At 49.6% G+C, this 11767-nt stretch overlaps 1 long non-coding RNA gene across 1 annotated transcript; it reads left to right on the forward strand.

The window, feature by feature from the left end:
• The first annotated feature begins 363 nt into the window (after window positions 1-363).
• Window positions 364-10814, forward strand: LOC138775824 (uncharacterized). Its single transcript, XR_011360657.1, has 3 exons — window positions 364-450; window positions 554-655; window positions 10754-10814. It is a non-coding gene; the product is annotated as an uncharacterized lncRNA (long non-coding RNA).
• Window positions 10815-11767: the final 953 nt, after the last annotated feature.

An 11767-nucleotide genomic window follows, 5' to 3' on the forward strand; every position in this document is an offset into this window, starting at 1 on the left:
TGTAATGACCTGTGATGTATCCCGGTGTGCACAGCCATGAGAAGCTGACCGCCTATTACCAGGAGGACTCCTGCTGTCCCCGGATGACTCCTGCGGTAAGATCACATGACCTCAGTATAGGGACCTCTGACCTCATGTGAGGATGATGAGCACTCCCCATCATCCATGGGGGGGGGGTCCTGTCATGCTGAGGATGAGCACTCCCATCATCCATGGGGTGGGGGGTCCTGTCATGCTGAGGATGAGCACTCCCATCATCCATGGGGGGGTCCTGTCTGCTGTGAGGATGAGGCACTCCCATCATCCATGCATTGCTGTTCTGGTGTCTCTTCCCTCAGAGTGTGACCCTGCGCGGGTGTGCCCGGATGGAGATGGTGGCTCCTTGCCGAGAGGACCAGACGCTGCTCACTGCTGCCAGCAACCGGTCCTGCTGCCTCACATCCTTCTGCGGTAAGCGCTGACCACGCCCCTGATATACAGTCCATATGTCGGTGTATACGGTATATAGGTCATGGAGCCCTGCAGATCAGCGGTGTAATTTCTGTGTGTACAGGATGTAACATCTGCTCGGAGCCCGTGCCCACCTGTCAGGAGGGAGAGACCCTCAGCGTGATCAGCAACACCACCCAGAGATGCTGCCCTACCTACCAGTGCGGTACGTACCCACCCCGCTCCACCACCCAGAGATGCTGCCCTACCTACCAGTGCGGTACGTACCCACCCCGCTCCATCACACAGAGATGCTGCCCTACCTACCAGTGCGGTACGTACCCACCCCGCTCCATCACACAGAGATGCTGCCCTACCTACCAGTGCGGTACGTACCCACCCCGCTCCATCACACAGAGATGCTGCCCTACCTACCAGTGCGGTACGTACCCACCCTGCACCACCACCCAGAGATGCTGCCCTACCTACCAGTGCGGTACGTACCCACCCTGCTCCGCCACCCACAGATGCTGCCATACCTACCAGTGCGGTACGTACCCACCCCGTTGCGCCATGTACAGATGCTGCCATACCTACCCACCCTGCACTGCCACCCACAGATGCTGCCCTACCTACCAGTGCGGTACGTACCCACCCCGCTCCGCCACCCACAGATGCTGCCCTACCTACCAGTGCGGTACGTACCCACCCCGCTCCGCCACCCACAGATGCTGCCCTACCTACCAGTGCGGTACGTACCCACCCCGCTCCGCCACCCACAGATGCTGCCCTACCTACCAGTGCGGTACACACCCACAGGGCAGCCATCAGGAATTTCGGGGCCCCATACAACCAAAGTGTCTGGGGCCCCCACATTAATAAAAAAAAAAATAGTGTGTTGGCCCCACGCCTTGCTGGGAGGTATAATTTGGTTCCGATCAATTCTAGAGAACTGGCTCATATTCCCCAATTTCCCCAGTGGCTTAAAATGTAACCTCTGTTATACAGTTATACAATTGTAGAAATTAAATGTGAACAAGGTGCAATGTAAATGTCACCATACAGACACTTACTTGTATAGCTGCCTCTTGTGCTCTGTATGCAGTGCATTATATTCACCCCTGCAACGTACAATTTATAGCGTGTCTACAAGCCCAGCGGGGCTCATTATGATGGAGACTAAAACTTATACAAGAGTGGGGTAGGGGTTCCCCTGTATCAGAATGCTGTTGAGTACTAGGCAATGCCCCGTTTGGGGTTATTGAATTTCGAGGGTCTGGGGGGCTGTTTGATTTGTATATGTTCACCAATATCCCCCCCCCCCCCCCCCGGTATGCTCACTAACATAGAATATGTTGATAAGGCGAATATAATGAGGCTGTTCCATGTTAGTGAGCATATACAAATCACCCCCCCCCCACAGGCAGACTAGTTTAGCTCACCCAAGCCAGTGATAGCGAATACATGGCGGTGAGAACGCTTTCTAGGAGATCCTGTTTGTGCAGCAGAGGTGTCTTTATCCTGCTCTGCATAGACCCTCGAAATTCAATAATCCCAGATGGGGCATTGCCGAGCACTCAACAGCATTCTGAATACAGGGGAACCCCTACCCCACTCTTGTATAAGTTTTAGTCTCCATCATAATGAGCCCCGCTGGGCTTGTAGACACGCTATAAATTGTACGTTGCAGGGGTGAATATAATGCACTGCATACAGAGCACAAGAGGCAGCTATACAAGCAAGTGTCTATTTGAATTGCACCTTGTTCACCTTTAGGTTCTACAATTGTATAACTGTATAACAGAGGTTACATTTTAAGCCACTGGGGAAAATGGGATATATGAGCCAGTTCTCTAGAATTGATCTCACACACAGACACCAGCACACATGTATACAGACACCAGCACACATGTATACAGACACCAGCACACATGTATACAGACACCAGCACACATGTATACAGACACCAGAACACATGTATACAGACACCAGCACACATGTATACAGACATACAGACACCAGTACACATGTATACAGACATACAGACACCAGCACACATGTATACAGACATACAGACACCAGCACACATGTATACAGACACCATCACACATGTATACACACATACAGACACCAGCACACATGTATACAGACACCAGCACACATGTATATATAAACACACAGACACCAGCACACATGTATATATAAACACACAGACACCAGCACACATGTATACAGACACCAGCACACATGTATACACACATACAGACACCAGCACACATGTATACAGACACCAGCACACATGAATACAGACATACAGACACCAGCACACATGTATATATAAACACACAGACACACACTTACTCTGACCAGGGAAGCTCCAGGTCCCAGGTGCTGCAGTCCCTCTCCTCACACAGCGGCCCCCCTTCTCCGACATCCCAGCACAAGTGAAAGCAGGAAGAGGAGATAGTGAGGGGCGGGGGAGGGGGCCCTGTGTCTCCTACTGCTTCCTGCCTGTGCGGTACAGCTGTCAGGAGACTGTATGCAGGGAGGCTGGATGGCCGGGCCCCCCTGGATCCTTGTTTGAGCTCGGGCCCCTGACAGCTGTACCCAGGGGCGTAGCTAAAGGCTGATGGGCCCTGGTGCACAATGTTAGCTTGGGGCCCCCCCCCATCTCACCCCGATCAGGCAAAGTCCTATCTAACATTATATCCAATTACTCTAATGTGCCACCATGTTCTAATGCCCTGTCACTGCCTCCACCTCATGTACTACAACTCTCATCATAAACTGCCAGTTGGATATGATGGGGGTTGTAGTGCTGCAACCTGAAGAGCCACATGCTGCAAAACTACAACTCCCATAATAAACTGTCAGCAGGCACGATGAAGTTTTGAATTTCTGCAACCTGGAGAAGTCACTTGATATCACCTGCAGTCCTATGTAACACCACAGATAACAGTGATATCCCTCTGAATACAGATAATGTAGTAGTCACCTGCAGTCCTATGTAACACCACACATAACACAGTGGTATCTCTGAGTACAGATAATGTAGTAGTCACCTGCAGTCCTATGTAACAGCACAGATAACGGTGATATCTCTGAGTACAGATAATGTAGTAGTCACCTGCAGTCCTATGTAACAGCACAGATAACGGTGATATCTCTGAGTACAGATCATGTAGTAGTCACCTGCAGTCCTATGTAACAGCACAGATAACAGTGATATCTCTGAGTACAGATCATGTAGTAGTCACCTGCAGTCCTATGTAACAGCACAGATAACACAGTGATATCTCTGAGTACAGATAATGTAGTAGATGTCACCTGCAGTCCTATGTAACAGCACAGATAACAATGATATCTCTGAGTACAGATAATGTAGTAGATGTCCCCTGCAGTCCTATGTAACAGCACAGATAACACAGTGATATCTCTGAGTACAGATAATGTAGTATGACCTGCAGTCCTATGTAACAGCACAGATAACACAGTGATATCTCTGAGTACAGATAATGTAGTAGTCACCTGCAGTCCTATGTAACACCACAGATAACAGTGATATCTCCTGAGTACAGATAATGTAGTAGCTGTCACCTGCAGTCCTATGTAACAGCACAGATAACACAGTGATATCTCCGAGTACAGATAATGTAGTAGATGTCACCTGCAGTCCTATGTAACACCACAGATAACACAGTGATATCTCTGAGTACAGATAATGTAGTAGCTGTCACCTGCAGTCCTATGTAACAGCACAGATAACACAGTGATATCTCTGAGTACAGATAATGTAGTAGTCACCTGCAGTCCTATGTAACACAACAGATAACACAGTGATATCTCTGAGTACAGATAATGTAGTAGTCACCTGCAGTCCTATGTAACACCACAGATAACACAGTGATATCTCTGAGTACAGATAATGTAGTAGATGTCCCCTGCAGTCCTATGTAACACCACAGATAACACAGTGATATCTCTGAGTACAGATAATGTAGTAGATGTCACCTGCAGTCCTATGTAACACCACAGATAACACAGTGATATCTCTGAGTACAGATAATGTAGTAGTCACCTGCAGTCCTATGTAACACCACAGATAACACAGTGATATCTCTGAGGACAGATAATGTAGTAGCTGTCCCCTGCAGTCCTATGTAACAGCACAGATAACACAGTGATATCCCTCTGAGTACAGATAATGTAGTAGTCACCTGCAGTCCTATGTAACACCACAGATAACACAGTGATATCTCTGAGGACAGATAATGTAGTAGCTGTCCCCTGCAGTCCTATGTAACACCACAGATAACACAGTGATATCTCTGAGTACAGGTAATGTAGTAGATGTCACCTGCAGTCCTATGTAACACCACAGATAACACAGTGATATCTCTGAGTACAGATAATGTAGTAGTCACCTGCAGTCCTATGTAACAGCACAGATAACACAGTGATATCCCTCTGAGTACAGATAATGTAGATGTCACCTGCAGTCCTATGTAACCCCACAGATAACACAGTGATATCTCTGAGTACAGATAATGTAGTAGATGTCCCTGCAGTCCTATGTAACAGCACAGATAACACAGGGATATCTCTGAGTACAGATAATGTAGTAGTCACCTGCAGTCCTATGTAACACCACAGATAACACAGTGATATCTCTGAGTACAGATAATGTAGTAGTTACCTTCAGTCCTATGTAACAGCACAGATAACACAGTGATATCTCTGAGTACAGATAATGTAGTAGTCACCTGCAGTCCTATGTAACACAACAGATAACACAGTGATATCTCTGAGTACAGATAATGTAGTAGCTGTCACCTGCAGTCCTATGTAACAGCACAGATAACACAGTGATATCTCTGAGTACAGATAATGTAGATGTCACCTGCAGTCCTATGTAACACAACAGATAACACAGTGATACCTCTGAGTACAGATAATGTAGATGTCACCTGCAGTCCTATGTAACACCACAGATAACACAGTGATATCTCTGAGTACAGATAATGTAGTAGTCACCTGCAGTCCTATGTAACACCACAGATAACAGTGATATCTCTGAGTACAGATAATGTAGTAGCTGTCACATGCAGTCCTATGTAACACCACAGATAACACAGTGATATCTCTGAGTACAGATAATGTAGTAGCTGTCACCTGCAGTCCTATGTAACACCACAGATAACACAGTGATATCTCTGAGTACAGATAATGTAGTAGCTGTCACCTGCAGTCCTATGTAACAGCACAGATAACACAGTGATATCTCTGAGTACAGATAATGTAGTAGTCACCTGCAGTCCTATGTAACACCACAGATAACACAGTGATATCTCTGAGTAAGATAATGTAGTAGTCACCTGCAGTCCTATGTAACACCACATATAACACAGTGATATCTCTGAGTACAGATAATGTAGTAGTCACCTGCAGTCCTATGTAACACCACAGATAACACAGTGATATCTCTGAGTACAGATAATGTAGTAGTCACCTGCAGTCCTATGTAACAGCACAGATAACACAGTGATATCTCTGAGTACAGATAATGTAGTAGTCACCTGCAGTCCTATGTAACACCACATATAACACAGTGATATCTCTGAGTACAGATAATGTAGTAGTCACCTGCAGTCCTATGTAACACCACAGATAACAGTGATATCTCTGAGTACAGATAATGTAGTAGCTGTCACATGCAGTCCTATGTAACACCACAGATAACACAGTGATATCTCTGAGTACAGATAATGTAGTAGCTGTCACCTGCAGTCCTATGTAACACCACAGATAACACAGTGATATCTCTGAGTACAGATAATGTAGTAGCTGTCACCTGCAGTCCTATGTAACAGCACAGATAACACAGTGATATCTCTGAGTACAGATAATGTAGTAGTCACCTGCAGTCCTATGTAACACCACAGATAAACACAGTGATATCTCTGAGTACAGATAATGTAGTAGTCACCTGCAGTCCTATGTAACACCACATATAACACAGTGATATCTCTGAGTACAGATAATGTAGTAGCTGTCACCTGCAGTCCTATGTAACAGCACAGATAACAGTGATATCCCTCTGAGTACAGATAATGTAGTAGTCACCTGCAGTCCTATGTAACAGCACAGATAACACAGTGATATCTCTGAGTACAGATAATGTAGTAGTCACCTGCAGTCCTATGTAACACCACAGATAACACAGTGATATCTCTGAGTACATATAATGTAGTAGATGTGTCCTGCAGTCCTATGTAACAGCACAGATAACAGTGATATCTCTGAGTACAGATTATGTAGTAGATGTCACCTGCAGCCCTATGTAACACCACAGATACACAGTGATATCTCTGAGTACAGATAATGTAGTAGTCACCTGCAGTCCTATGTAACAGCACAGATAACACAGGGATATCTCTGAGTACAGATAATGTAGTAGTCACCTGCAGTCCTATGTAACAGCACAGATAACACAGTGATATCTCTGAGTACAAGATAATGTAGTAGTCACCTGCAGTCCTATGTAACAGCACAGATAACACAGGGCTATCTCTGAGTACAGATAATGTAGTAGTCACCTGCAGTCCTATGTAACAGCACAGATAACAGTGATATCTCTGAGTACAGATAATGTAGTAGTCACCTGCAGTCCTATGTAACAGCACAGATAACACAGTGATATCTCTGAGTACAGATAATGTAGTAGTCACCTGCAGTCCTATGTAACAGCACAGATAACACAGTGATATCTCTGAGTACAGATAATGTAGTAGCTGTTACCTCGGGGCGCCCCTACTAAATGATGTTCTACAAAATAAGAAAAGTGTCATACAGGGACTGACAGGTGACGTCTTCTTTGATCTGAGGCGTCACTTTCCCTTTTCCTCTCCATCTGGCCCAGACCTCCAGGATGATTCCTTCCAGATACGTTTCATCTTTTCAGAACCTGCGAGACAAACAATTTAGGCTCCGCACATTTCTAGCAACTTCCTTTCCTTTCTCCCCCCTGTCGGCTCCCATAGTAACTGCGCTGTGTGGGATGCCCCCTGTATGTAGGACCCCCTGCTGTGCCCCCTGTATGTAGGATTCCCAGCTGTGCCCCCTGTATGTAGGATCCCCCGCTGTGCCCCCTGTATGTAGGATCCCCGCTGTGCCCCCTGTATGTAGGATTCCCAGCTGTGCCCCCTGTATGTAGGATCCCCTGCTGTGCCCCCTGTATGTAGGACCCCCTGCTGTGCCCCCTGTATGTAGGATCCCCTGCTGTGCCCCCTGTATGTAGGATCCCCTGCTGTGCCCCCTGTATGTAGGATCCCCTGCTGTGCCCCCTGTATGTAGGATCCCCTGCTGTGCCCCCTGTATGTAGGATCCCCTGCTGTGCCCCCTGTATGTAGGATCCCCTGCTGTGCCCCCTGTATGTAGGATCCCCTGCTGTGCCCCCTGTATGTAGGTTCCCCTGCTGTGCCCCCTGTATGTAGGATCCCCTGCTGTGCCCCATGAGCTAATAATGCCCCCAGAGGTACCCCCATGAACTAATAATGCCCCCAGAGGTGCCCCCATACACTAATAATGCCCCCAGAGGTGCCCCCATACCCTAATAATGTCCCCAGAGGTGCCCCCATACACTAATAATGCCCCCAGAGGTGCCCCCCATACACTAATAATGCCCCCAGGAGGTGTCCCCATACACTAATAATGCCCCCAGAGGTGCCCCCATATACTAATAATGCCCCCAGAGGTGCCCCCATATACTAATAATGCCCCCAGAGGTGCCCCTAAAAAAAACAAACATCCTACTCACCTAATCCGCGCTGTGCAGGCAGCAGCTCTTCCTCCTCTTCGGGCTCCATCTTGCGAGCCGCGGGGACGAGACTTCCGGCAGGCGTGATGACGTCACATGGTCACGCCTGCCGGAGAAGTGCCGGCAGCCTATGGGAGGGAATGTAGGAGCAGGACGCTGACAGGTCCTGCTCCTGTATTCTGATCGCTTTAATGTTCCGCCCGCTCACTGTGCTCACTGTGCGGGCGGAACATCGAAGCGATCAGTGCATCCCGAGAAGCTGCGCGGGCTGCAGCATCTCGGGATGCTCAGAGACAAGTGGCAAGGGGGGCCGTGCGGGCCCCCCAGCGTAGCAGACGGGGGGCGGCGGCCGGTGGGCCCCCCATGTCTCTTAGGGCAGTACAACTGGTACTGCCGTATGGGGCCCGGACCCTATCGGCGGCCCTGCTTACCCCCCTGCACCACCACCACAGATGCTGCCCCACCTACCAGTGCGGTACGTACCGACTCCGCTGCGCCACCCACAGATGCTGCCCCACCTACCAGTGCGGTACCTACCCACCCTGCACCACCACGCACAGATGCTGCCCCACCTACCAGTGCGGTATGTACCCACCCGCTGCGCCACCCACAGATGCTGCCCCACCTACCAGTGCGGTACGTACCCACCCCTGCACCACCACCCACAGATGCTGCCCCCACCTACCAGTGCGCTACGTACCCACCCCGCTGCGCCACCCACAGATGCTGCCGTACCTACCCACCCTGCACCACCACCCACAGATGCTGCCGTCCCTACCCACCCAGCTCCACCACCCAGAGATGCTGCCCTACCTACCAGTGCGATACGTGCCCACCATGCTCCGCCACCCACAGATGCTGCCGTACCTGCCAGTGCGGTACCTACCCACCCTGCACCACCACCCACAGATGCTGCCCCACCTACCAGTGCGGTACCTACCCACCCTGCACCACCACCCACAGATGCTGCCCCACCTACCAGTGCGGTACCTACCCACCCTGCACCACCACCCACAGATGCTGCCCCACCTACCAGTGCGGTACCTACCCACCCTGCACCACCACCCACAGATGCTGCCCCACCTACCAGTGCGGTACCTACCTACCCTGCACCACCACCCACAGATGCTGCCCCACCTACCAGTGCGGTACCTACCCACCCCGCTGTGCCACCCACAGATGCTGCCATACCTACCCACCCTGCAACACCACCCACAGATGCTGCCGTACCTGCCAGTGCGGTACGTACCCACCCTGCACCACCACCCACAGATGCTGCCGTACCTACCCACCCCGCTCCGCCACCCACAGATGCTGCCCCACCTACCAATGCGGTACGTACCCACCCCGCTCCGCCACCGACAGATGCTGCCATACCTGCCAGTCCGGTACGTACCCACCCCGCTCCACCACCCACAGATGCTGCCCTACCTACCAGTGCGGTACGTACCCACCCTGCACCACCACCCACAGATGCTGCCCCACCTACCAGTGCGGTACGTACCCACCACGCTGCGCCACCCACAGATGCTGCCGTACCTGCCAGTCCGGTACGTACCCACCCCGCACCACCACCCACAGATGCTGCCGTACCTACCAGTGCGGTACCTACCCACCCTGCACCACCACCCACAGATGCTGCCGTACCTACCCACCCAGCTCCGCCACCCACAGATGCTGCCCCACCTACCAGTTCGGTACCTACCCACCCTGCACCACCACCCACAGATGCTGCCGTACCTACCCATCCTGCACCACCACCCACAGATGCTGCCCCACCTACCAGTGCGGTACGTACCCACCCCGCTGCGCCACCCACAGATGCTGCCGTCCCTACCCACCCAGCTCCACCACCCAGAGATGCTGCCCTACCTACCAGTGCGATACGTGCCCACCATGCTCGGCCACCCACAGATGCTGCCGTGCCTACCAGTGCTGTACGTACCCACCCCGCTCCGCCACCCACAGATGCTGCCATACCTACCCACCCTGCACCACCACCCACAGATGCTGCTGTACCTATCAGTGCGGTACGTACCCACCCCGTTGCGCCATGTACAGATGCTGCCATACCTACCCACCCTGCACCACCACCCACAGATGCTGCCATACCTACCAGTGCGGTACGTACCCACCCTGCTCCGCCAACCACAGATGCTGCCCCGTCTACCAGTGCAGTACGTACCCACCCCGCTCCGCAACCCACAGATGCTGCCATACCTACTCATAGATGCTGCTCCACCTACCAGTGCGGTACCTACCCAACCTGCGCCTGCCACCCCCAGATGCTGCCGTACCTACCCACCCCATTCCGCCACCCAGAGATGCTGCCCCACCTACGAGTTCGGTACGTACTTACCCTGCTAGCCACTGACAGATGTTGCCCCACCTGCCAGTGCCGTACCTACCCACCCTGCGCCTGCCATCCCTGCTACCTGTCAAACTCCTGCTGCTCTCTCATAGGATGATGATGGGATTTACTCTGTAACATGTTGTCCTCCCCTCCAGTGTGCGATGTGGCCAGATGTCCTGATATCACTTGTGACCTGGGAATGTCGGGAGTGGAGCTGTGGACCTCAAAGAGCTGCTGCCCCTACAAGACGTGCGGTAAAGACCTAGGACGCTGCAAATAGTCACAGTGCTGGAATAAGTAACATCAAACCAATCTACACTACATTAACCCAAATAGTCATATAGTCAACACATCCAATAAAAGTTATATATATATATACTATATACAGGAATATAACTATTATAATACTGCCCCTATATACAGGACTATAACTACTATAATACTGCTCCTATATACAGGAATATAACTACTATAATACTGCTCCTATATACAGGAATATACTACTATAATACTGCTCCTATATACAGGGATATAACTACTATAATACTGCCCCCTATATACAGGGATATTACTACTATAATACTGCTCCTATATACAGGAATATAACCACTATAATACTGCTCCTATATACAGGGATATACCTACTATAATACTGCCTCCTATATACAGGAATATACTACCATAATACTGCTCCTATATACAGGAATATACTACTATAATACTGCTCCTATATACAGGAATATACTACTATAATACTGCTCCTATATACAGGGATATAACTACTATAATACTGCCCCCTATATACAGGGATATTACTACTATAATACTGCTCCTATATACAGGAATATAACCACTATAATACTGCTCCTATATACAGGAATATAACTACTATAATACTGCTCCCTATATACAGGGATATACTACTATAATACTGCCCCTATATACAGCGATATAACTACTATAATACTGCTCCTATATACAGGGATATACTACTATAATACTGCTCCTATATACAGGAATATACTACTATAATACTGCCCCCTATATACAGGAATATACTACTATAATACTGCCCCCCTATATACAGGGATATACTACTATAGTACTGCTCCTATATACAGGAATATACTACTATAATACTGCCCCCTATATACAGGGATATACTTACT

Source organism: Dendropsophus ebraccatus, unplaced genomic scaffold (genome assembly GCF_027789765.1).
Source record: "Dendropsophus ebraccatus isolate aDenEbr1 unplaced genomic scaffold, aDenEbr1.pat pat_scaffold_2134_ctg1, whole genome shotgun sequence".
NCBI lineage: Eukaryota > Metazoa > Chordata > Amphibia > Anura > Hylidae > Dendropsophus > Dendropsophus ebraccatus.